This window comes from Vicugna pacos, chromosome 8, assembly GCF_048564905.1.
Source record: "Vicugna pacos chromosome 8, VicPac4, whole genome shotgun sequence".
Taxonomy (NCBI): domain Eukaryota; kingdom Metazoa; phylum Chordata; class Mammalia; order Artiodactyla; family Camelidae; genus Vicugna; species Vicugna pacos.
Window position 1 is genome coordinate 50,092,491 of NC_132994.1, and position 25,979 is coordinate 50,118,469.

Sequence of the window (25,979 nt, forward strand, 5' to 3'; positions counted from 1 at the left end):
TCCACAGGAACAGAACCTCCTGTGCTCAGGAGGCTTCCGGTCCTTACCCTACATACCTCTTCATCTGGCTGTTCCTCTGTATCCTTTATCACGTTCTTTATTATATTATAAACCAATAAATGTAAGTGCCTGAGCTCTGTGAACTATTGTAGCAAATGAGGAAAGCCAGGCAGGGAGTTGTGGGAGTCTCTGATTTGTAGCCAAGTCACACTGAAGTTGTGGGTACCCTGGAAACCCACTACTTACGACTGGCATCCGAAGATGGGGGAAGTTTTTTGAGACTGAGCCCTTACCACGGAGCAGGGTTGGGTGGGTGTCTGTACTAACTCCAGGCAGTTATTGTCAGAATTGCCAGGTGTGGGAAACCCAAACATTTGGTGGCCAAAAGTAAATGTTAAGAGTACGGAATTATCCTGTGAGTAAAGCAGAAAACAGAGTTTCTTCCTGGACACTGTCTTTGTTTTTGACCCTTGGCATTTACTCTCCCACAGCCCTCAGCAAGTCCATGGTCAGCCTTTCCTCCAGCAGAGCCTTTCTCGGACAAACAGACAGACAGCCACAGAGGTAGGAATCCTTTCAAGATTGGCTTGGATCCCATGACTTTTAGTAGTCAAAACTTACAGATACATAAACAACAAGGACCTACTGTGTAGCACAGGGAAATATATCCAATGTCTTGTATAAGCTATAATGCAAACGAATCTGAATAAAAATAAAAATAAAAAAAAATCTTACAGAGACTTCAGCTTGTGTCTTGGACACGAGTCATTCATTAACTCATTCCCACAAAACAGTTATTGGGGACAATTGTGAAATGCTTTCATTTAACTGCTCTTATCTTTAGCTAAACCACTTCTGAAAATGCGGTCTACTCAAGTATCCCTCTGAGGATGCCTTCTTCATTGGCTCCCTAATGCTCTTCCTTCTCTTCATTGAAAAACTACACCCAAGCCTCATCTCTTGTCCTCTCTGTAAGCATGTAGGAAATTCAGTCTCTTCCGAAACTAGCAAAATCCTTACTGTCCTGCTTCCTAAGTCCTTTTCCAATTATGTTGTTGTTTATATTTAGGTTTCCTTAAAGTTTTTTGAGTTTAGAGAGACTACTGTATCCCCCCCCAAAATGTGCTTAACCAGTGTTACTGATTCCCTCACAGGAAGCATAGATTTGTTATCATTAAGTTACAATGGAAAGATAAAACAGTTTTACAGCTAAAGTGATCAATATTTTTGTAAAATATGTGTATCCCAAAGCAAAACTTTAAAGGGACCGTGAGTTGAAATTTGATTTGATTATGTTTGCTTTGCTCATTCTTTTTTGTATATTCTCCCAGTAAAAACTAGCCAAACAACTCAAACAACTTGCATGACATGATAATGAAATAGATGTTGGCCTCAGAACCCATCAACAAAAATAAACTAGATTTTTCTAGTTCAGTTCCAGGAATAAAATGCATACCAATGCCATTATGCCTAACATAAGTGATTATCCCCTGGTGTGGCTGAGAGCAGGCAAGAACTTGACTTACGCTTCTCTGCTATGTGAATTTTGAAGGGAATACAGAGAGAACGGAGGAAGGGTTGAATACTTTAATATAATTTTCTTTATTTTGAGCATTTTTAAGCCCAATATTAAGCTATTTTTGGTAGAAGTTCTTAACTGAGAAATATAATCCTTTTCATGATTTACAAAAGTTTAGTAGCTTTTAGGTTATACTTAAGTACCTAAAGATACACTTTAAAATAGAATGAAGATTTTATCAGCCAAGAATGTAGTTATGAGTTAAAGAATTCACAAGTCTTTCAAAATATGTATATTATGAATTATAGTTCTATGTTTGAAAATATAAATTACCCCACCTCACAATGAAGCTACTCTATAATGTTTCAGTAGAATTAAAGATGAGTAAATGCTTCACAACATTACAATTCAAAAAAGAGTAGGTGACACAAAGTGTAAGAGTTTGTCTTACCATGAGTAAATTGTGTAACTTGCAGTACAGCTGAAAAGGCATTTAAAAAAGAAATCAAGTCAAAATAAACTCTAAGTGCTTCTAAAGTTCACCTTAATGTGTATCAGGCTTCATTCATGTCATTAAGGTAAAAATAATGCAAGATGATAATAAATAAGAAAACATTAGCTTCTGTGATATTTTTTAACATATATTATAAAATCTACAATCTTACTGTGGTTTGATTATTTTTTTCCTCAAAAGGAAGCCAAGATGTTTCTTCCTAATTTCATAGAATTAAAGGAAATAGAAAAAAAAATTTTAAGTTGAAAAAATAATTTGAACAAGATAAAACTTTTTAATTAAAACTTTTTAGTTAAAACTTATAAAATTTTTATACTATAAATTTTAAAATGTATTAAAATGCCATTACATACTCCAAAATGCATGTTTAAATGTTCAAGATATTGTGCACCCTGAATTACTGTAGCAGGCTAATTTCTCTTCTGTATTCAATAGATGCCTAAAGATTTCTTCTCTGGAGAGGATAAAACATAAAGGTTTTGGTCTGGGGAGCACCGGGCTCAGTCGAGGCAGCACTGCTACAGGGAAACAGGATTAAATGAGTGTTATGTGCAGAAGAGTGTACATACATTCAGCCTGAGACTAGAGGAGAATTCTCTTGGTAATCCGATTATCTGGAGAAAAAAAAAAATTCAAGAGTATAGACATCCAAGTTTCCAAAAGAATGTCCCAGCCGTGTCCTTCTACACTGAATCCCAGAGTTAAAAAGCCCTACAGCCCTCTAGCATTCTACTGCCCATTCTTAAATAGGAGTGGATTTGGAAGATGGCCTTGAACTATAAAAATAGTGCCCCCCCAAAAATGAGGCTGGGGGTGGGAGCAGTTTGGAGAAAAGAGAGTCTAAAGAGAGTGGAAACAAACAAACAAACAAAAGTTTGCAAGAAAGGAATAATCCTAGTATACTACATGGCTCAACTGTCATCATCATCTCTGTGTTTATAATAATGTAAACATTGAATAATAATGTAACCAAATTCTATATACCCATACTGGCAGGTGGGGAGATGTTTTTGGGAGAAGGAAGAGAAGTTCTATCTTCCACAGAAGGCAGTTAATGTACTATTCCTAAAATTTTTTAAATCATAATTTTTAATGTAAAGCTTTGGAGATAAATGTGTAATTAATCACTGAAAAGATGAGAAAGAGTCTGTCTCTGGGGAGCAAGAAATGGGAGCTGAGACTGAAGGGCTGCTGGGTTTGGTTTAACAGATCTTCTAGGACAATTTGATTCTTTTAAATTCTGCCGCATTTATGACTTAGGAGCTATTCTTTAAAGTAAATCTAAAAAATTAATTAAATGAAAAAATTCAGTAGCAAAAAAAGGAGCAGGAAGAACCATGCTACTTCTAAATGGACAGAAGAACCGTACTTTGATCTTTTCTGTTACACAGGTTTGGATCTGCCTTTCGGATCAAGTGTGACAGGGACGTGGCTTATGTGTCTGCTGCTGGGTTTTGAACACAGTATCTTTGAATACACCATCATGCAAGTAGCCACGGAACACCCGTGTTAGTTTAGGGAGCACCACGCGTGTCTGTATAGTTTTCTTTGTTTTAATCCAGTTAGAGGTCCTGGGAATATTATCAGTCAGCAGCGTCTATGAACCACAGAGGAGTGAATTCTGCCTGAAGGGCTCTGTATATATGTAAGTCAGATGCCGCTGACATTGCCTAAGTCATCCGGAAATTACGTCTGTGTGATTTCTCCAGGTTTCAATACCTGAAGGTATGACGAAGCATGGAGAGGACCGTTCAGTAAAGGAGGAACAAGAGAAAGCAGACGTCATTTCCCAACTACCAAACAACTATCTAAGGGCTTTACATGTTTTAATCTCATTTAATCCTCACAGCAGCACTACTGAGTAGGTGTTTAAGAAGAGGAAGCTGAGAAGTTAATTAAAGCCATGCAGTTTAAAAAAAAAAAAAAAGCTAAGCTAAGATTGGATCTCCATGTACCTGATTCTCATTTGTTCCTTCTACTCACCTTGAGTTCAGGTTCTATGGAGAATTGAAAGTACTGGACATTGACAAGGACGGAATGTTTCTTGAAATCATGCTTGGAGCCTTAAAAGTGAATTCCTCTGTGGGGAGAGTATAGCTCAGTGGTAGATTGCCTGCTTAGCATGCATGCAGTCCTGGGTTCAATCCCCAGTACCTCCATCAAAAAATAAATAAACCTAACTGTCTCCCCCTACACACACCCCCAAAAATGAACTCTACTTATTAGATCCTTTCCTTTCTTATGGGGAAACACTTCTTCTTGACAGTGAGAAAGAAAATACTGGATATTTAACAGATCTTTGTTTTACACTTGGATCATCAGAAATACATTTAATTATAAACAGAGATCAACCTCTACCAGAAAACATGCCCATAAACTCCAAAATAAATTATCAAACCCACAGAGATTAGAGATTTGTGTGACAAGTAAGAAGGCTTTGCTAACAGTAATTCCTTGCTGATGGATTAATCTCCTGCTCTGACAGACTCAGAGGCCTTGTAGATTGAAAGGAAACAATAAATAATCTTTCCTGACGTTGGCAAGGGCTTTTCATTCCTCTCGTTTTACCCGCTTATGGGAAAGCAAGCCTTTGTTCTTACGTTGGTAAATAAAAGCAAAGCTGCAATCCACATATGTCATTTGAATTGCAAGCCCGTTTCTGAGATGTGTAAATCGGGGTGGGGGAAGGTGGCAGGAATACAGACTTGGGCAGTTGGTGATGAGAGAGAGAAAGAGTTGGTACCCAAGTTTCAGGATTTAGGAATTGTAGGTTCCCACATCTGTAAGGTTCAATGGAGGTCAAAACATAGATTCTACCTTCAGAAAGTTTATGGAAAAGAGCCTTGGGCCTCTTAAGACCCATAAAAGAACTGTTCTGAAAGAGGGTACTTGGGGAGATCCCACAGCCCAGATCCCCAGTCACACCATGATGGAGTCCAAGCGATGCAACATTCACTTTCTGTTACCTGTCCCTGAGTCTCCCTGCAGCCTCATCCCTGATACCCTCAGTGCCACCCAACTAACTAAAAGCCTCGGGCAAAGAAGTTCATTCTCTGCTTGGACAGATCTAACTGGTAGCTATATTGAGTCAGAAATCTTCCTGCAATATCTACTTATTTATCCCACGCGGCAGTTTAAGGGGTCTTCCATATATCATACAGACTGCAAGTATTTGACGATATCACATACTTTTCTAGCTGCTTTGTATTATATTCGCATGTAGATGAGATCTGGCAAGAAATGCCTATATAGGCAGATTCTAGGATGAGTTAGTGCCTTGTGATCTAAAACGCGGGCAGTCCGTTTCTGACTAAAATTCAAAATCAACATCTGGCTTTAAAAGTTGGAATGTTTAGACTCACGGACATAGAAAACAAACCACAGTCACCAAAGGGGAAAGGGCAGGGGAGGGATAAATTAGGAGTTTGGATTAACAGATACACATTATTATATATAAAATAGATTAAAAAAAAAACCCAAGAGCCTGCTGTGTAGCACAGAGAACTAAATTTAATTTCTTGTAATAACATATAATGGAAAAGAATCTGAAAAGAAAAACATGCATATATGTATGTATATGTTTAACTGAATCGCTTTGCTGTACACCTGAAACTAACATTCTAAATCAACCATACTTTAATTAAAAAAAAGTTGGAATGTTTATGTAAAACTGACCCTTACAAGTATACCCCTTTGAGACTCCAGTTCATTTGACATTGATGTTTGCCTGACTGTATGTTTACACTTCTTGTAAACCTTTGACTTCCTCTTACACAATTCACACAGTCTGATTTTTGTGACAAAAACGTGCCTTTTGAATCCTTTTTCCTCCTCATATTAAGCCTTTCCAGTGATTTCTATCACTCTTTGCTTCAAATACTTTACAATCCTGATTGATTATCTGAAAGTTTTTTGGATTTTTTTTTTTAGTTCACTGGGCATAAACTTTAATTCAGGGCACTTAAAATCAAGGATAAAAGTCGATTAAATAGGGGCTTAAATTCTTTTACCAGCAGTTCTAACCAGAGGCGTGCTTCTGGATTTCTCGGGAAGCTTTGTGAAAATGCTTACACCCAGATCACTTTCCTGGGGAGTCTGATCACGAGGTGGCCTGTGTATTTAGGAAAAGCTGCCCAGGTCATTCTGATACACACTCCTGGTTGAGAACCACTGTCCAATGTTGATTCGACCCTTTGTGGCCTCATTTGTCATTCTTCTTGACTAAGTAAATCTGGGTGGTTTCACTTAGTGTCAGTCACCCATTTAACATTACAGCTTTCGTCCCACTACCTGAGAGTAAATGAGATTTCTGAGGGAGATAATGTCACAAGAGAAGAGTGGAGAGAGGGAGACCAAACTAGGAAGAGCAGGCACACTTCAATTTAGGGCAGGAAAACCGCTCAAGGCAAAAATCAGTTGAATGGAGTGATTAGGAGAGAAGGAAGATCCCAGGAATTTGCGAACTGGCAGTGAAGACCCAGAGGCAGCAGGATGACGCCACAGTAAATCCACTCTGCTCTGGCCCCAGCTCAGGATTCCCGCCATGCCTGTTCCATTCTCCAGAGTTCCCACATCCTTGCCTTCAAGCCTAAGGGAGCAGAGAACGTGAACCAAGTATCTTGTTCTTCCCTCAGTTCCTTCAGACTCTTTTTTCAGTCACAAAAGAGCTGATCCCATCCTCTGTCTATAAAGTTATCCATAGATCTTCAGTCTTGGGATGGTGCAGATCTTTGAAATGAAAAGTACAGTTTATAATGACACAAGATCCAAATCCCATTCTTCCTAATTCCACCATCTGTACTGGCAACCCTGATAGTATACTGTCTCTCCTTAAGAAGGTTTGGCAATGAAACCAGGAAAATAAGTGAATAGTCTGGAGAAGGGGCAGTAGGGAAAAAAAAAGTTTCTGGAAGATAAGAAAGGCATAAGCATTGTTTGAAGCCAACAGAGAGACCACATATTGGATTATGACTTCTGTGGGTCCTTCACCCCCTTAGACAGGAAGATTTCTGGAGACTAGGATCTCTCCACAACACCGGGCATTATACTCTGCACATTTTAAAGCTAAATAAATGTCTTCAGACAAGTGGTGGTCTCATATTAAATTGTGATTTCTTTAGGGACTTACAGTTCAACAGGATATGGGAACTTAAAGGTTAAAGGTGATGAAAGGGTCGCAAACATAGGAAAGCTTGGTGAAAGAGTGTGTGAAGAAGTTCAGTGACTACAGCAGGGCATTAAAGGCACTGTGATGGGTAAGACAGATGCAAAGACTGGAAAATAGCTACTTTCTTCACAGAGTACACACTGCACATGGCCACAGAGCAAGCACAGGAAGTGTGGATAAAGCTTCCTACTCTTTTCAGCCTCCTAGTTAGGCTAAGAATTCAGTGCTCCCCCCCCCCCCCACTTTAGCAATGTGCTATGGCCAGCTAGAAAAGGGGGACAGGTCACAATTGACGTCAGTTAGAGACGATGAGTTGTAACCATTCCTCTCAAATGCCAGCTATTGCAACAACCTCTGTCTGGCCATGGAGTCATGTGGGAGACTATGGGACAGCCACAGAGTGAGGTGGGGGTGGGGTGGCAGACAAGGGTAGAAAATAAAACTTCTGAAAAGAACTCAAAGGCAAAAAGGCAGTAGTGGCCGTAGCTTGTCCATAGATGCTGAGTAGAGGTAATCTAGATGTTTCAGTACCTCTATGCCAGACTGAAACCAAGTGATCAAACAGAAGCCCCATAACTGATCATAAATTCCTGGAACTTACCTGGTTTAAAAACCTTTAAGCAGAGCTCAACACAGCTTGAAAGGGCTCAAGGCACTAGGCTGGGTTTCCTGGTCCTCTGCTGGCTCCCTGCTGGCCTTCTCGGATCACATATGTTGCCTGCTGATGCACACCCTGGGAATTCATTCAATGGCTTTTATTCGTTCTCTCTCAAGTGTAAATTTATTAATTTTTCCATCCCCAAATCATTAGATATAGGAATACATTCCCTACCCTTTAATACTTTGGTTCATATAAGTGGCTTGCACATTTTTTTAAAGTCCAAAAATAATCAGTGTGGAAACCTTGAGTGTATGAGTATTTCAAGGGAATAGAGTATTCCAGGCTGATGGACTCACTCCTCGTAAGACAAGTGCATCGGCATCGCTCCTCAAGGTGCAATGTGCTTTTCCTCCCTGGAGTCTCTCCTTTACCCTCTCAAATACGTTGACGTCTTCTTTGTTACAATGCCCTTTGTTCTAATGGAAAGAGCCAAGCTACTCACTCATTGGCTCAGGAGACCCTTTACGCACAATAGCTGGTATTGAACCCAGACACAGGGGAGGCTTATTTGGCAGTAATCTGAATTTAAATAGGAAACAAAAGAAATTAATCGAATCAACTTATGTCTGAGCTGCCAGATTTCAAAAGATTGATATGACTATCTTTGTACCTTACTCTTGGCTTTAAGACATACAATTAAGGGGGCCTGGAGTGCATCTAAAAAAAGAAGTACCTAACTTTTCATGATTGTAGATGGACTTTGGAGTCAAGCAGCCAGCATATGAAAGGGATTACTCCAGCCCCTAGTCCTTCTTCAAGGAAGATTGTCCCGCCAGAAGGATACACCAGCTGCCACAATCCCACCTGTACTTGGGGCTTTGTCCCAGTCACTCCCTTGTAGCCAGCCTATGAAAGGTAAGGTCTTCCTCTCCATGGCCCATATCCTGTAAGACTATAGGGGCTTATCTCCGATCTTTTCCTTATTCCTAACACCTTCTTAAAGATGAGTAGCCTAATTGTTATGTCAACTGCATTTTCTTGATTGGGGAGAGAATAGTTTATAATTCTTGGAACTAGGACATTCTTACAACCAGTTCTTTTTGGTCAATAGTGATTTACCAGCAATTCATCTCAAAGGAGTGTATTCTGGAACAAAACAAATTCATGATGATTCCCACTTTTAAAATAACTTATTACTTGGGAAATTTTTATATTGCTTTGAAAGAGGTATTCATGAATAGGCACTGGCCAAGTGTGAAAGGATAGAGGGGAATTTGAGACAGAAGAAACAATAGATGCAGAAGTAAACAAGAGTTCAACAGCTTGCCATTAATAGGAAGCTAAAAGAAGTTTGAAATGGATAATTAAGTATCATAAAATATATGCCTAAGAGTCATGCATACTGACAGGCATATGTAGAACAGATAAACAAGAGTATACTGTATAGCACAGGGAAATATATACAAGATCTTGTGGTAGCTCACAGCAAAAAAAAAAATGTGACAACGAATACATGTATGTTCATGTATAACTGAAAAATTGTGTTCTACACTGGAATTTGACACAACATTGTAAAATGACTATAACTCAATAAAAAAAATGTTTAAAAAAAGAGTCATGCAAATGAAGGACAGAGAGGTAAGGCAAGGACCAAATGATTTTTTAAATCTGTTTTTTATGTTAAGGAGTTTAAATTTATTCTAAAATTTGTAAGAGCTACAAAAAATTTTACTCAATAGATGATGTGGTCAAACTTTGAATTTTAGAAAGGTCAATCTGGCAGCCGTGAGAAGAGTGGCTTGGAGAGCATCGCATTAGAGACAGAGAGACAAGTGTGACCTTTGGGGAGATAATTAATCCCTCTGAGCCTTCAGTTTCCCCATCTGTGGGCTACAGAGTAATAGAATCTCTTTTGTTTGTGCATAGATAAAATGGCACACATAAAGTATGATGCAATTGTTAAAAGATTGTTACTATAAAGCTACCCAGACAGGGTCAGAGGGGAGGGTTGAGGTGGAATTTGTGAGTAACAGGGAGGAAGAGAAAAGATTTATTTGTTTGTTCATTTAAGAAATATTTCCTGAGTGTTTGTATTGAACACAGCACAGAACGATGAGGTACACTTATGATCTAGTAGGTAAACCATTAGTGTGTTAGACATGTCTTGTGTCCTGACCAAAAGCTAATAAGCTACCAACTGCAAAGGAGCATGTGTATCGAAAATAGCATATGCTTCATACTTTGAAGGTTTTTTCCATTATATGGTTAGAAATGAAGTAGAAACTCTAAAATCATCCCTTCATTAATACATTTTTTAATCCCATATTCTTTGTCAGCCTCTTCTATCAGTGATTTCTTTACAATATCTATTCACATTGTCTCTCTCTGTGAGTGAAAATCAAAGATAAGTACTTGTGTGATGCATGGAAATTTTGACACACATGACATCAATTATTTCTTACACTGATTTGATAGCTAAACTATAAAAGTGAAATGTACTCTTTAGAAGAAAATTTGTTCTGTGCTTATGCAGACAGTTTAATATTATATCCTTATTTTTCCTAGATCTACAAGGTAAACAGATTTTTTTTATGCCACAGATTATACAGATCTTTGTCCTATAAAACTTTTATTCTAAATAACTAAGGTCCAGAATTGAATAAAAGGATTTTACAGTGTTCTATATTGTTGTATTATTAAAACATATCTCAGGAAAGCTAAGACTGTATCTGTAAGAGATGAAATAAAACTGCAAGTTTACTATATATAAACTTTCCATAAGGATATTTCTAAATCCACAAAGTTATGTTACTTTTACTGACTTCTTAATATTAGTTTTGAAGCAAAGCAGTTGAATCTTTTTTAATACTTGAGTAAGAAAGTGTTCCTTTTTTTTTAAGTCCACTGAGATTTTTTCATTTCATTACATTTGAAGAGTAAATCTACCCACTCCAAGATCACCCAATTAATTTCCTCTAGTCCTTTAAAGCACAGTTGTTGCTATCAAAATCAACCTATGCAGCCTCAGAGTTTTCATTCCTCAAATAATTCTCTTTTTGTTCCTCTTTGTCTAATAACAGAATTCCTTCTAGAGTATATCACTTATTCCCCAGGGCTATCATTATCTCATTTGTCAAAAACTCATAAGGCTGAACGGAATAATTGGGTAAAGAAAAACCACATGACATCAAAACAGAAGTCAGTCCATCATCTTCCTAGACCAAGTATAGGAGATCTATTCTTGAGTGATAGCTCACCACCCAGAACAATAAGCAATTTCAAATAATTACATTTAAAGGGTATTATTATTTATTAGACATTTACCAGAGGAACAACCACTGCTAATACACATGAGCTAACAATAAATGCTTATGCATTTTTGAATGGCTTTAACTAGACCTTATGCAAATAAAACTTTAGAAAAAAATAAGTCCCTTCCTGCAACTGTTTTGAATCATCAAAAAGAAAGTGGAAAAGGAAAGGAGCATTTGAGGATATAATCCTATGAGTGAAACACCATAGCTTTAATTAACTCTCCTCAATTTAAGTCCCTCTTCAGAACTTTAAAGAGGATTAATTTTATTTTTGTTCAAGAAGATATTTTAAAACATTTTTAATTTTCAAAAATATCTTTAAAGCATTCCCACTATTTCTTACAAAGAATTAATTTAGAAACACAGTCTGTATAAGCCTTCCATTATATTTATAGGTTACCATCATTAAATAAAGAGATATTAACTCTTCATAATATGTAGCAGAAAGCTGTGATCATCTTAATCAACCTGCTTCTTTATAAGTAAAATTTTAAAAGCAGTTTTTAAATGTGTCCCAATTTAAATTTGTTCCAGTTTCAATTTTCCTTTTGGTAGCTTTTAACAAAAGTTCATACTAAAAGAGAAGTAAGATTTTTACAAATGTATGAACCTGTTTGGGAACATTTCTTTTTAGTTTCATTGTCTAGGAACAGATTTGCATGCAAATTTGTTTAGCTAAATTTGAACTATAGGCTGGTAAGAATATAATTTAGGAAGAAAAAAAAGCATGCAAAATGCCTACGGATATGCAAAAGTAATCCTACTTGGTCAGAAATATCTGCACTGCAGCACTGACTGTGACACCAACTAATTCCTTCCTTCTTTTAAAATAGGAAGGAACAGATATTTCAGTAGATAAAATAGCACACATACTAAAAGGAGCTTAAATTTATGCAGCAACCTGCTCTATTCCTTAGAATTCTATTTTGCAGACACAGGGTTGTTTGTAATGACTCTAAAACTGTGGTGTTTAGAAAGCTTAGTCTGAAGGAAAGTAACAAAAGTAAAGAATATATATATATATATATATATATATATATATATATATATACACACACACACACAAACACGTGTGTGTGTATATATACATATATACATACTTTAGTATTATATATTAAAATTGTTAGAAGTACATATATATCAATATAAATATATACATATACAAATATATAAATATATATACTTTTAGAGTCAGGGTAGGGCAGGGCATGTAAGAGACAGGGGATTTTGGTTTTCCAGGAGAAAAAAAAAGGTATTAAGATTATGTCTTTAACTAATCAACTTATCTACAAAACAGAAACAGACTCACAGACATAGTAAACAATTTTATGGTTACAGAGGGGAAGGGGGTGAGAAGGGATAAATTGGGAGTTCAAGATTTGCAAATATTAACAACTATATATAAAATAGATAAACAACAAGTTTCCTTCTGTTAAGTACAGGGAATTATATTCAATGTCTTGTAGTAACCTATAGTGGAAAAGAATATGAAAACGAATTTATGACTATATATGTATGACCGAAACATTATGCTGTACACCAGAAACTGACACCTTGTAAACTGACTACATGTCAATAAAAAATACATAAAAGTAAAAACGTATTGTGTCTTTAAGTTACATCAGGATATGTGTAGTCAGTGGCATGGTGGCACTCAAAAAGATATGTCTTAATGCTTGGGATCCATGAATGTGACTTTATTTGAAAAAAGGGTCTTTGCAGATGTAATTAAGTTAAGGATCTTGAGATGAAGAGATCTGGATTACCCAAGAGAGCTCTAAATCCAGATACAATTGTTCTAATAAGAGACACAGAAGAGAAGACTGTCCAGAGGAGATGGCCATGTGAAGACTGAGGCAGAGATTAGCGTGATGAAGCCACAAGCCGGTGAAAGCTGCAGCCACCAGAAACTGGAAGAGCCAAGAGATAGGATTTAGAATCTAGAGCTTCAGGCAGAACAGCCCTGCCAACACCTTGGACTTCTGGCCTCCAGAACTGTGAGACAATAAAGGTCTGTTGTTTTAAGCCATCACATTTGTGGTAATTTTCTATAACAGCCACAGGAAGCATACAATTTGTATATGTAATATGTGTGTGTGTACACACATATACATACATGAGTATATAAATGTACATGTGTGCATAAGCTTATGGACTAAGACATTACCAGTACACCTATACACACCATGCCACATATCACATGAGAGTCTCTTAAAAGAGGTGAAATTATCTCCGGAATATCATGCCTTAAAGCCAAGGTCAGTCTCTGCTTTGTAAAATATAATTGATGTGCCAAGGACAGTGCTAGGCTCTTTGGAAGCAACAGTGAGTCAGACACGATCTCTACTCAAGGAATATCCCGGGGGGAGCACACACAAGTGACTCTTTTAAAGGCCTTAAGCTGACCCTGGCTGAGCGTGGATGTTGGGAGCCTGAAGAGCTGCTAAAGCTCAGTGTAGGAGGGGCGGGAGTGGAGATCACAGAAAGTTTTCCAGAAAAAGAAGCATCTAAGTCCAGTGAAACCGGACAGGCGAGTTAGCAGGGTGGTGGTAACGGCACAGGGTGGGGGTGGGGGTGGGGGCGAGGGATAGAGCGGAGGGACAGGGAGGAGGAGGGTTCAGGCTGAGGGAACAAGATGTTTATGAAAGAAGTGCTGAAGGATGCAGTGGGGAAGAGGCAAGAGGAGAGACCGAGGACACAGGCAGAGACCCGAGGAGAGCATCGTGTGAGTCATTCTAAAGAGTTTAGGCTTTACCATGAGGACACTGGGAGCCATGGAGGGTTTTAAGCAGAAGGAAATAAAAATATCTGGGAAAATCACTGTCTCTGGTGTGAACTAATGTTGGGAAAAGTTGGAGCCAGAGATACTTTTTACCAGGCTATAGCCGCAGGCCAGGCAAGAGATAATGGCGTTCTGGAGTAGAGGATCAACACAGGGATGAACAGGTAGGACATTTTAGTGGCGGGATAAAAGAGGAATAATTGAGAGGAACTGGCACTTGGGTGGATATGGGTTAGAAGAATAGAACAGAGAAACCTGGGTTTCTAACTTGAGCATTTGGGTGGTGTTATCATTTCTGAAACCTGGCATGAAAGCCAAGGGGTAGATCTTGAAGGAGGAGATGAGAGAAAGTATGAGAGCCTTCCCAATGGAGGTGCCAAGGCAAATTGGATATGTGGGACTGGAACTCAGGCTAGAGGCATCTTGGTTAGAGATACAGACTCACACGTCATTAATACATAGATGATCGTTGAAGCCGTAGGAGCAGTTGGGTGATCCCAGGGGAGCAGGTGCAGGGAGAATTTGAAGTTTCACAGGTTGGAGCTCTCAGGAAAATCACACTGTAGAGACAGAGGAAGAGGAAGCCTCAAAGCTGACAGAGGAGTAGCCAAAGGAACAGGAGAAAAAACACGAAAACATAGGTCACAGAGACCCAGAGGCAAGAGTATTTTATGAAGATAGGAGTGACCAGCAATGTTAAATGCTCCCGATAGTGTTATTATGACTCAGAATTTTCAAGTGCTTTTATCGATAAGGAGGTGATTGGGGACTTTAATGAGACATTACAAATAGAGCCAAGGAGACAAAAGCCCGATTCCAGCAGGTGGAGATGTGGTGGCTGGAAAGGTAAAACGGTGGCGATAGTACCAACTGTTTAAAATTTTTAGGTGATTCAGCTGTGAAGGAAAAGAAACAGAAAATGGGGAGTCTGCAATTTGCTCTTTTTGAGATGGAAGAGATTTGAGATGCTAACGGTCACAGCCATCTTTTTTTAAATCTATGTACCTGGTATTCATATAAATTTCTAGAATTTTAGAATAATTCTGTAATTGAAGGAAATCTTTTCTTAGCAGCTTTAAACAATGCACATTAATTATCTCATAAGAAATTTAGGGAGTTTGGTTCTTACAAAAAGACTGGTGGGATCTGCTTCGGGTCTCAAAACGCTGACATCACAGTTTCTGCAGGGCTGTGTTCCTTACTTGAGTATCTTGAGGGCACATCTGCTTTCAGGCTTATTCATTTGTTTGGCAAATTTCAGCTCTTTGTGGTTGTAGGACTGAAGTCAATGTCTTTGTTGGCTGTTGGCCAGGGGTTGTCCTTGACTTCTAGAGGCTGCTGGCCTTCCCTGACTTCTTAGAATTGAAAGAAATCTTAAAGGTAGATTAAATTCTTGCCCAATACAAGCACCCTTCCTATAACATCCTCTTAAGAAGATCATCCTGACTCTGATTGGACATTTTCTGTGATAGAGAGCTAACTACTTTATAAAAGCTCTGGTTGCATTGCTGGACGGCTCTGCCACTTACAAGTACCTTCTTAAAATGACACAAGTATGCTTTGCTCTGATACAGAGAATGCTTAGATCCACTTCTGCCCTCTTGGTACCACAAGTAAATATAACTGTTGTGCATTTTTAGTTCTTCCAGTCTATCAGCCCTCCCCACAATCCAGATTGCTCTCCTCTGGGTGAATTCTAGTTTATGAATTTCCACTTTAAAGAGTAGTGCATCCAATTAAATAACTGAAAGCAACTTTTCAACTGTCACCTTGTCGATGTTGGATACAGCAGGACTGTTACTGCCTATGCTCCGAGTTTCTGTTAACATAGCATGAGCTTGTTGTTAAATGAACAGTTAAAAAAATAAAAAGGTAGTGCTTTGCCCCTTGTCCTGTCAAACATGGCATTGTGTTCACTGATTCTCCTGCAAAGGAACATTCAAATGATCCTCTAGAAAGAGCTGATTGTCATCCTCACAATGACCTACTTCTCATCTTTTCATAAATGCCATAGCCAAACTGGTTTTTAATAGCATCCACATCATGACACTAAGTGGTCAACTAGGCCACCCACCTCTTGCTTCCAAAGGACCAAAGCATAATCTTTTTATCAGTACCTGTACTTTCAGTGTGATTGGGTAGAGGTCAAGGAATCACCTAACCTGTCATGAAAATACACTGCACAGGCAATAAACACTTGTTCAATGTGCTTTTCATTAAGTACTTTATGACCTTTTTATAGAAATAGAATATAGCTTTTCTGGGGTGGGGTATAGCTCAGTGGTAGAGTGCATGCTTAGCATGCACAAGGTCCTGGGTTCAATCCCCAGTACCTTTATTTAAAAAAAAAAAACAATAAATTTCTAAAATATAGCTTTTCAATACAATGGTCTTCCTAGCATTTAAATATTAATGCCTTTTGAGTTATGCACCATTTCCCCAGCAAATCATCATGATGCATAATGGGAAGTGTCTATAGTAACGTCTGTAAAAACTTGCATTTTCTCAGGAGCCCATATCTTCGATCATTTTGATATTTTTCACTTCTTTATTCATTTGGCAAATATATAATGAGTGCCTCCATGTGCTGGACACTGTGCTGGGTCTAAACCCACAGATGGCTGCCCTCCCAGGGTGTACACCCCACGGCGAGGTGGACCTTATTACCCAAGTTGACACACAGATGACACTGCATTAGGAGCTAGGATGGATACTGGGGCAGACGGGCGCAGGGCACTAGAGCAGGGTCATGCCTAATTTAGTCTGAAGAGTCAGAAAAGTAACGTTAAGCTGAGATCTAAGGATAAGTAGATGTTCGGGACTTTTTTTTCCTTTGTTTAGTTCCAGAGAAAGAGTTGGGAAAGACCATTCTAGGCAGAAAGAACATAAAAACATTTTATGTAAATTTCCTAGACCTGTTTTTGCTTTGGTTTGGTTTTGTTCTTTGTTTGTTGTCCAGTTTTAAACTGGTTTTCTTCAGTTTTATTGAGATATAATTGGCACACAACACTGAATAAGTTTAAGGGTACAGCATAATGATTTGACTTTCATATGTTGAAATGATTAACACAGTAAGTTTAGTGAACATCCGTCATCTCAATAGGTACAAAATTAAAGAAACAGAAAAAAAAGTTTTCCTTGTGATGAGAACTCCCAGGATTCACTCTCTTAACAGCTTTCTTGTATAACACACAGCAGGGTTCATCATGTTTATTAATCTGTACATTATATCCTTAGTATTCACGTATCTTATAACCAGAAGTTTGTACATTTTGACCACTTTCATCTGATTCCCTTTCCCCCACCCCCGCCTCTGGTAATCACAAACCTCATCTCTTTTTCTATGAGTTCCTGGAACTATTTTAAACGTTAATTTTTCCCTGTGGCATAAAGACGTCTGAGACAACATGGTTTGATATGTGCAAGTGTGAGACGTAAGTATAAATTAGTTAGTGAGTAAATTTTGCAGATGTTAAAAAATAGATTCTTTGGCATGCAAATAAACCCAGCCTTCTCAATCATATGTATAAAAGGAGGAAATTTTCTGGTACCAGCACTTTCAAGGTTGATAAGAGCACTACATCAATATTTTTCATCTGCTAGAAACTGGCACAATGTTTTTTCATTCAAGATTACTTTGTCGAACAACATGAAATGCTGAGTCATGGTCCCCACCATGTTAGAGTGTGGGAGATCTTTTTTTTTTCTTTTCCTATTTCAGCTCTATTGAGGTATAATGGACAAATACAATTGTAAAATATTTAGGGTATATATCGTGATGGCTTGATTTACATACACATTGTGAAAGAATTCCCTTCATTAGTTAACACATCCATCACCTGACATATTTATCTCTCTCTCTCTTTTTTTGTTTTTTTTTTTGGTGAGAACATTTAAATTCTACTCTCTTTGAAAATTTCAATTATACAACACAGATGTCAACTATACTTACCATGTTTTACATTAAATCCTCAGACCTTATTATCAAAAAGACAAGAGATAACTGTTGGCAAGGTTGTGGAGAAAAGGGACTCCTTTTTTTGGTGGGAATATAAATTGGTGCAGCCACTATGGAAGACAATATGGAAGTTCCTCAAAAAATTAGAAATGTAACTACCATAAGATCCAGCAATCCCACTTCTGGGTATATATCCAAAAAAACCAAAAAACAAAAAACAGAATATAAAGAGATCTCTGCTGTTCACTGTATTGTTTTTCCCATAGCTAAGATATGGAAACAACTTGAGCATCCATCAGTTGATGACTGGATGAATAAGATGTGGTGTGTATACACAGTGTAATATTCAGCCATGAGAAAGAAGCGTATCTTGCCATTTGTGCAAACATGGATGGACTGCAAGGGCTTTATAGAATAAGCCAGACAGACAAAGACAAATAGTGCATGGTATCATTTATAAAGGGGAATCTTAAAAAACAAAATTAAACTCAGAAACAGAGAGTAGAAAAGTAGTTGCCAAATGCTGGAGCATGGGAGAAATGGGAAAGTTTGGTAAAAGGGTACTAACTTTCATCTACAAAGTGGGCGATCCTTAATGATGCTTTAGAATTTTGTGAGAATCAATAATAGTTTTAGTTTTTCTAAAGAAATGTGGTCATTGTATTTTTCTTTTTTTTTTTTTGGAAACTTTTGACATGAAACATTTTTATTTTATTTATTTATTTATTTATTTTATTTTTTGGTTTCTAATACTATTCTTTTTTTAAGTTGAAATACAGTTACTTACAATGTGTCAATTTCTGGTGTACAGTATATTGTCCCAGCCATATATATACATATTCATTTTCATTTTCTTTTTCATTAAAGGTTATTATAAGATATTGAATATAGTTTATGGTGCTATACAGAAGAAATTTGTTTATCTATTTTTATATATAGTAGTTAATCTTTGCAAATCTCAAACTTCCAAGTTTATCCCTTCCCACACCCTTCCCTCAGTCACCATAATATTGTTTATTATGTCTGTGAGTGTTTCTGTTTTGTAAATGAGTTCACTGGTGTCTTCTTTTTTTCTTTTCTTAGATTACACATATGAGTGATATCATATGATATTTTTCTCTTTCTGGCTTAGTTCATTTAGAATGACCATCTTCAGTTCCATCCATGTTGCAGCAAAAGGCATTATTTTATTTTTTTTTATGGCTGAGTAGTATTTCATTGTATAAATATACCACAACTTCTTTGTCCAGTCATCTGTTGATGGACATTTAGGTTGCTTCCATGTCTTGGCTATTGTAAATAGCGCTGCTATGAACATTGGGGTGCATGTATCCTTTCAAATTACAATTTTCTCCAGATACATACCCAGGAATGGGATTACTGGATCTTACGGCAACTTTATTTTCAGTTTTTTAAGGAACCTCCATAATGTTTTCCATAGTGGCTGCACCAAATTACATTCCCATCAAGTAACTGGACTTTTCTGAAGGTCCTCAGAAGCTGAGATGATAAGCTTCTCATCTGTATTTTCATCTAAAAACACCATTTTGTTTTCAGTAATACTTGATGGCTAACCCTGCAGGAATTTGGCTATCATATCTCTCTTATTTTATCACTGTATCTGCCTCAGACCCAAGCAATTGTCAAGTCTATGTGTGTCAGACTTGTGTAGAATCAAACATTAAGTTTTCAAGACCTCTCAAGACCTTCTGGAGATGGTCCACAGAGCACCACAAATGACCTTCTCTCCCAAGGTTTCTTCTTCTTGTCTAATTATTAGCATCATCCAGTACTGTGAGTCACATGACATTTCTGCAGATTTTGGTCCATAAGTGATGGGTTGTGTAGGGTGTGGTACACAATACAGAGAAGGATCCCAGGTGATACATGCAGACAAAATGTGAGAAACACTTCTGAAGCCTTTTTCTGTGTTTTGTAATTTTCAACTGTGTCACTCTAATGAAAATAAGAGGCACCTTTCCATCATGATGGTGAAATGGCTTTTTTAAAAAATGCCAAAATAGACATGATATTCTTCACAAAAACTAATTAAAAGTAACCAGAGGGATGTTGACTATTTACGAGGGCAGGGAAGTAGGGTAATTAAAAAGGAAGTTTTCAAGAGAAGAGCTATATAAGACAAGCTCAAGAATGCATTGTATAATACAGCCAATATTTTGTAGTAACTGTAAGTGGAAAGTAACCTTTAAAAATTGTATAAAAATAAAAAAAATTTAAAAGAGAGAAGCGATTTTTATAAAACTGGCATTCTTAGGCCATCGTGACCCCAGTGATGTGTGACAATTTGGGAAGTAAAGCACACACACACACACATACACACCCCTACCTTTGCCCTATCATATGGGCAATTATGCTGCCTAGGACGGAAATCCTGTGGGGCTACTATTGGTGATTGTGTAAATAAACTGGAAACTTTTTCAACAAGGAAATTTTAGCTAAGACTTTTAGCGAAAATTGAGAGGGAGAATTAACCTTTTCACCTCTTTGTGCAGTACACTTGAGTCAAACAAAACTATGTTTCATACATCAGATTTCACCAGTAATGTTAGTTGCTCATTGTATAAAAAGCCATAAAGCCTCTGAACACATGATCAGAACCTGAGTGTTGTTAGGTTTGGCTTCCCTTCACTGCTGGGTTTTGGGGACTTTGTGGGGGATAGGTTTATATCTTACTGTAACGAGTGGCTGAGAAGCAGCTGCCTTCCTCGTCCCGCCTATGGGAGCTGATTATGCTCCAAGTTCTATGCCAAGAACGCTGTAGAGTACACAGTCTGTGCCTCTAATGAAGGGGGAGAAGAGAACCACAGGGGCCAGGAGCTGCCTGATAGCCTCTGATGGAGCACTTGGCCGAAGCAGCCACTCCCTGTGTCAGCCCACATTAACACTAGCCTTCTGCTTGAGAGTCTGAGCGGGTTGTCCGCATGGAGAGGTCGTTGGGATGGGGTGAAAGTGATCAGTAGAAAACTCTGCTAAACTGAGACATTTTAATTGGCTTGAGCTCAGATGATAAACAGGAGTGGGTCCTTTTCTATATAGACAAATGAAGATGACAGAACAAATATGGTGATGCCAGCATGGTGTTAGGTTTCAGCTCTCAGGGTGAAGCAAGACCATTCCAAATGGGCAGCTGTCCTTGAATCTCTGTAATCTCCACCCAGCCCCCTTGTTCTTTCCTCCCTTGTCTTCCCCCAGGACATATTTTGGTTTAGCTGGTGATGGAACGAATCAAGCTGGAGAAGGTTGAAGCTAGGAGTCTAGTGGGACACAATTGACCAACCAACGGGCAGGCATAAGCCCACAAGAGCAATAGCTGAAGTGGGTGATTCAAAGAACAGGTTGATAGGGACATGAATTTATATGTAAGTCCCAAACTAGAAGATCCAGCTATAGGAAATGTTCAGGAGGTAAGGGAACTATTGCACATGGACAGGATTTGTAATCTACAGGTTCTTATGCAAGAGGCAATAGATGAAGGTGTCGGAAGGCAGGTGGTTGGCATCGGAATCCAGGCCTGAGGAATCCAGCATTCACTGGCAGGAAATCCAGACGAACACAGTCACTAGGTAACCAGGTTGGAATTCTATCTCCAAGTAGCCAGGAAAGAGATCAGTTACCAGGAAACCAGCATCTCTAAGTCAGAGAGGGATGAGCTCTGCTGATGGAACACCAGAGATTATGTGCTCTACTCTCATTTCTATGCCGTATGGCCAAGGAAGAAGACATTTAAACCAAAATCCTTGACATGAAGAGGAATAAAAAACCAACGCTTAAGGGCCTCCACATAAAAAATTCATTGAAGAAACAAAATCAATTTATTGGCTCTCATTGTTTAGCTAATTACATGAGTCAAATGTTTAATTGGTATACATGGCAAACTTTCAAAAGGGCGAAGAGATACAGCCCTTTGATCCTGAGAGCAGCTGTTCATTACAGAGATAGCCTCACCTCTAATTGGTTGTCTTGCCTTATCTGCTGAGATGCAGAGCCTGACACCACGCAGTTTTGATCCAAGGTCTATGTAATCAGTCCTCCTAGCTGTCAAACAAAGTCTCCAGAGATTTATTCCAGCAATCTGACAAGAAATGTAAAAGTCCTATAGCACATAATTGAATATTTTATAGAAAATTCTCTTTGGATTTTTTTTCACATGTGCTTACTGTCCAGCTGAAACCCATTTTCAGGTTATGGATGCAAAACTAAAAGCAAAAATCAATAGTGGAATAAAGGAATGAAGAAAAAGAAGTTCTCTGTAAATACAGAGTAGAGGTGTTGAGCATGCGTGTACCTTGTCTAGCAAGGAAATATTTTTCACCTTGCAGCTTGTTTTTAATTAATTGTTATCTACGGAAGTTCCCAGCCCTAATTTTAATCAATAATTTTAAACATTCATATTCTTCAGTAGCTTAATATTTTAGCTCTATGATGAACATGTAACACTAGAGAGAGAGAACTATTAGTTACGATAAACGTTATCACTTTGGGTTTTCTTCCCAATTTCACTCTATGCCAGTGGTTCTTAAACTGTGGTATCTGGACCAGAAACATCAGAATCACCTGGGAACTTAGTGAAACTACAAATTAGGGGTCTATAGCCCCAGACCTACAGAACCAAAAGCTCTGGGAGCAAGGCTAAGATGGACTGGTAAACGTGAGAACCACGACTATACCACGTAAGTGACTTGCAGATCTACGTTTGTTTCCAGATACCAGATGAGCAGAGACTTACACTCCACAACCCAAACTTGTTACAAATCAAACTTTCATCTCCTTGGCAAACTGCTTCCCGTTTTCTGCGTTTACTACCTTAGCTGGTTGGATCTGCTCCATTACCCAGATCATTAGTTATCTATTGCTATGTAACAAATCCCCCAACCTTAGCAGCTTGAGACAACACTCGGCCTTATTCTGTTGGCCAAAGAGACCCTTGGTGTAACGTGAGAGGGGACTACGCAAGTGTGGGAATGCCAGGAGGTGCGGATCACTGAGAATCATCTCGAAGACTGGCTACCATGCCCAGAAAGGAAATACCAGGGTATTTTCATCTCCCTTACTCCCACCGCCATATACAGCCCATAGCCAAGACTCATCAATTCTATGTTCAGTATTTCCCATGCCTGTCCCCTTTTTTATAGTCCAGCTACCACTGCCCTATTAACCTTTTCTTACCATCTTGCCTCAAGTCTGTAGCCTCTAGAAATTTTCTTTCACATCTAAGTTAACATTCCTAAACTACAAATCATAATTGCTCAAAAACCTTCAAAATCTCTCTGTTGGCTATGGAATAAAGTTCGGAATCTTCAACAGAGCATTTAAAGCCCCCACCCCTTAACTATAATTCATCTTCCCATGCCCATTCCCCACTCTAACTCTTCACCATTTCCCTTCCTGCCAATGATTGCATAGCACCCCGAAACCTCTGTTTCTGGAAAAGCTCCTTTGCTGTTATTCTGTTCACCTGGAATATCCTCTTCCACTCCAAAATCCAGACCAAATGTCATCTTTTTCGATGCTCTAGTCAGAACAAATTGTGCTCTGCCATACTATTTTATTATATTTCCAATACGGAATTAGTTATGATTGTGGTTAGTTAGTTTTTTCAGTCTCTGTCTCATCTCCCCAGGGTTAGGGGTTTAATTTTCGTCATCTTTGTAATTATCAGTAAAATACAAAACAATATCAAGGTTTGCTGAATTAATAGCATGCAATTTCAACAGGCCCTCACATATGGGAAATGTTTCACTCTATTCTCAGCTATGCCAAGGGAAGATGTTAAGTATGAGTTTGAAACAATCATGATTATTCCTCTGAAGAGTAATGCTTCCTACAAGCTTCCATTAGAAAAAAACTGCCTATTGAATCCAGGCTGTATTTCCACTTGAAAGCCTTTCTCTAAGGACCGATGGGACGGTCTCCTTCTGTACAACGTGGAACCTAGAGCTGTGAGCAGAGACGGCAGTGATGAGCGGCTCATGAACATGCTAAGCAGGGTGACAGGGCTCCTACAGCATTTCTTCGAGGGGAATAGCTGATCAGATTTGCATCTGGGGAAATAAACTCTGGGAGAATCAACTGCAGACTTCCGGGTTGGACTGGAGGGGTGCAGGAGACTAGAAGACTAGTCACAAGGGTGGTGCAGGAGTCAAGCCAAGGGGTGATGGTGGCAGACTTGATGGCAGAAGAGATGGAGAAGAGAGTTGTTTAAGGGGTGGAACTTACTAGACTTGCTGATTGACAAAATGATGGATTGTGAGGGGACAGAGATAAAGGAGAGGAATGACGTCCAGGTGAGGGTTTTGTACCATGAATCTGGCCTTGTATAGCATCATTCAGTGGGAAAAACACCACAGGGCATTACCTTCACCCAACATGGCACTGGTATCATTGTTATATATGGAGGACAACTCATGCCGGGGGAGGCCACAGGTGTTACCAGGAAATGACAGTGACCTTTTTCACAAATGAATAGGCTCCAAATTAGATTCTCACAGCAACTGATTAAAGGGAGAGCTGTTAAACTGTCAGGCAAGAGCTCATCACGGTTTTTATGAATTACCATGATTCATCTTTCCAGGGGGAGGATCTGAGCAAAAGTCATTTCTGCTGCTACTCAGGAGTTCCTGAAGGATCACATACCAGAGCATTAGAGCAAAAACGAATGATGCATAATAAGAGCATCAAAGATTTGATTGAACATCTACCCACAAAGTGTAGTCTTGATATCCTATTATCAAGCATGTGATGTGGTTTTACTAAATCAACTTGATTTTTTCTGGTTTGCATTATGAATGTCCTTTTCATGTGAGTTTGGGGATTATAGAGACACGGAACATAGCTACATATAAACAAAATCTTTCCAACTAAGCATGGTCAATTGACACCAGTTATTACGGCCTCACACAGTAACATGCTTTATGTGTTATTAAGGAAATGGATTTCTTATACTATATATTACACTTGAGAGCCAGTGGGGAAAGAGCCAATAAAATATAACTTGTCTTGCACAGCTTTTGTGTATATGTGTGTATGGATGTAAGGGGTTTTTTTGTAAATTTTTTTTACCCCATCTACTTTTTTCCCTTGACTTACAATGTTATATTAATTTCTGGTGTACAGTATAGTGATTCAGTTATACATATGTATGTATATTCTTTTTCATATTCTTTTTATTACAAGTTACTACAAATAATCGAATATAGTTCTCTGTGCTATACAGTAGGACCTTGTTGTTCATCTATTCTGTACATAGTAGTTTATATCAGCCAATCTCGAACTCCCAGTTTATCCCTCCCTCCCTCTTTCCCCCGCTGATAACCATAACTTTTGTTTTTTGAGTCTCTTTCTGTTTTGTAAATAAGTTTGTGTCATTTTTTTAGATTCCATATATAAATGATATCATATGGTATTTGTCTTTCTCTGACTGACTTCAGTTAGTATAATCATCTGCAGGTCCATCCATGTTGCTGCAAATGACATTATTTTATTTTTTATGGCTGAGTAGTGTTCCATTGTGCATATATATATATATATATAATATATATATATATATATATATATAAAAATACATACACACACCCCCATATATATATACCACATTTTCTTTATCCATTCATCTGTGATAGACATTTAGTTTGCTTCCATGTCTTGGCTACTGTAAAAAGTCTTGCACAGCTGTTTTAAATGAGTGAATGCTTTTAGATGGAGCAAGTATCTTTCAGCCCACAGTAACAAATATTCTTCATTTTTTCATCCTCCATCTCGCTTTTTTCTTTTATATTTCTACCTGGCTTCTGAGTTGGGTATTTTGAGAGAGAACAGCCAGGAGGGCTGAAACAGATGTCCTTGAGAGTAGTTAATACAGATCACCGAACCAATATGAAAGGAGACAGGAACATACAGGACTGTTACACTGCAATTTATGGCATCTCCTCGCCCAGGACACACATTATCTGCCTGAAACTGTGTGCATCCCTTGTCCTTCTGATTCCCTTCAACAGCTCTTAAGATAAAGTCTGAAATCCCTAAGAAGGCTTATAAGACCCTCTGTAATCTAGTTCCTGCTCACTCATCAGCCTCTTGTCCATAACTCACTCTCCTGTTGCGTCT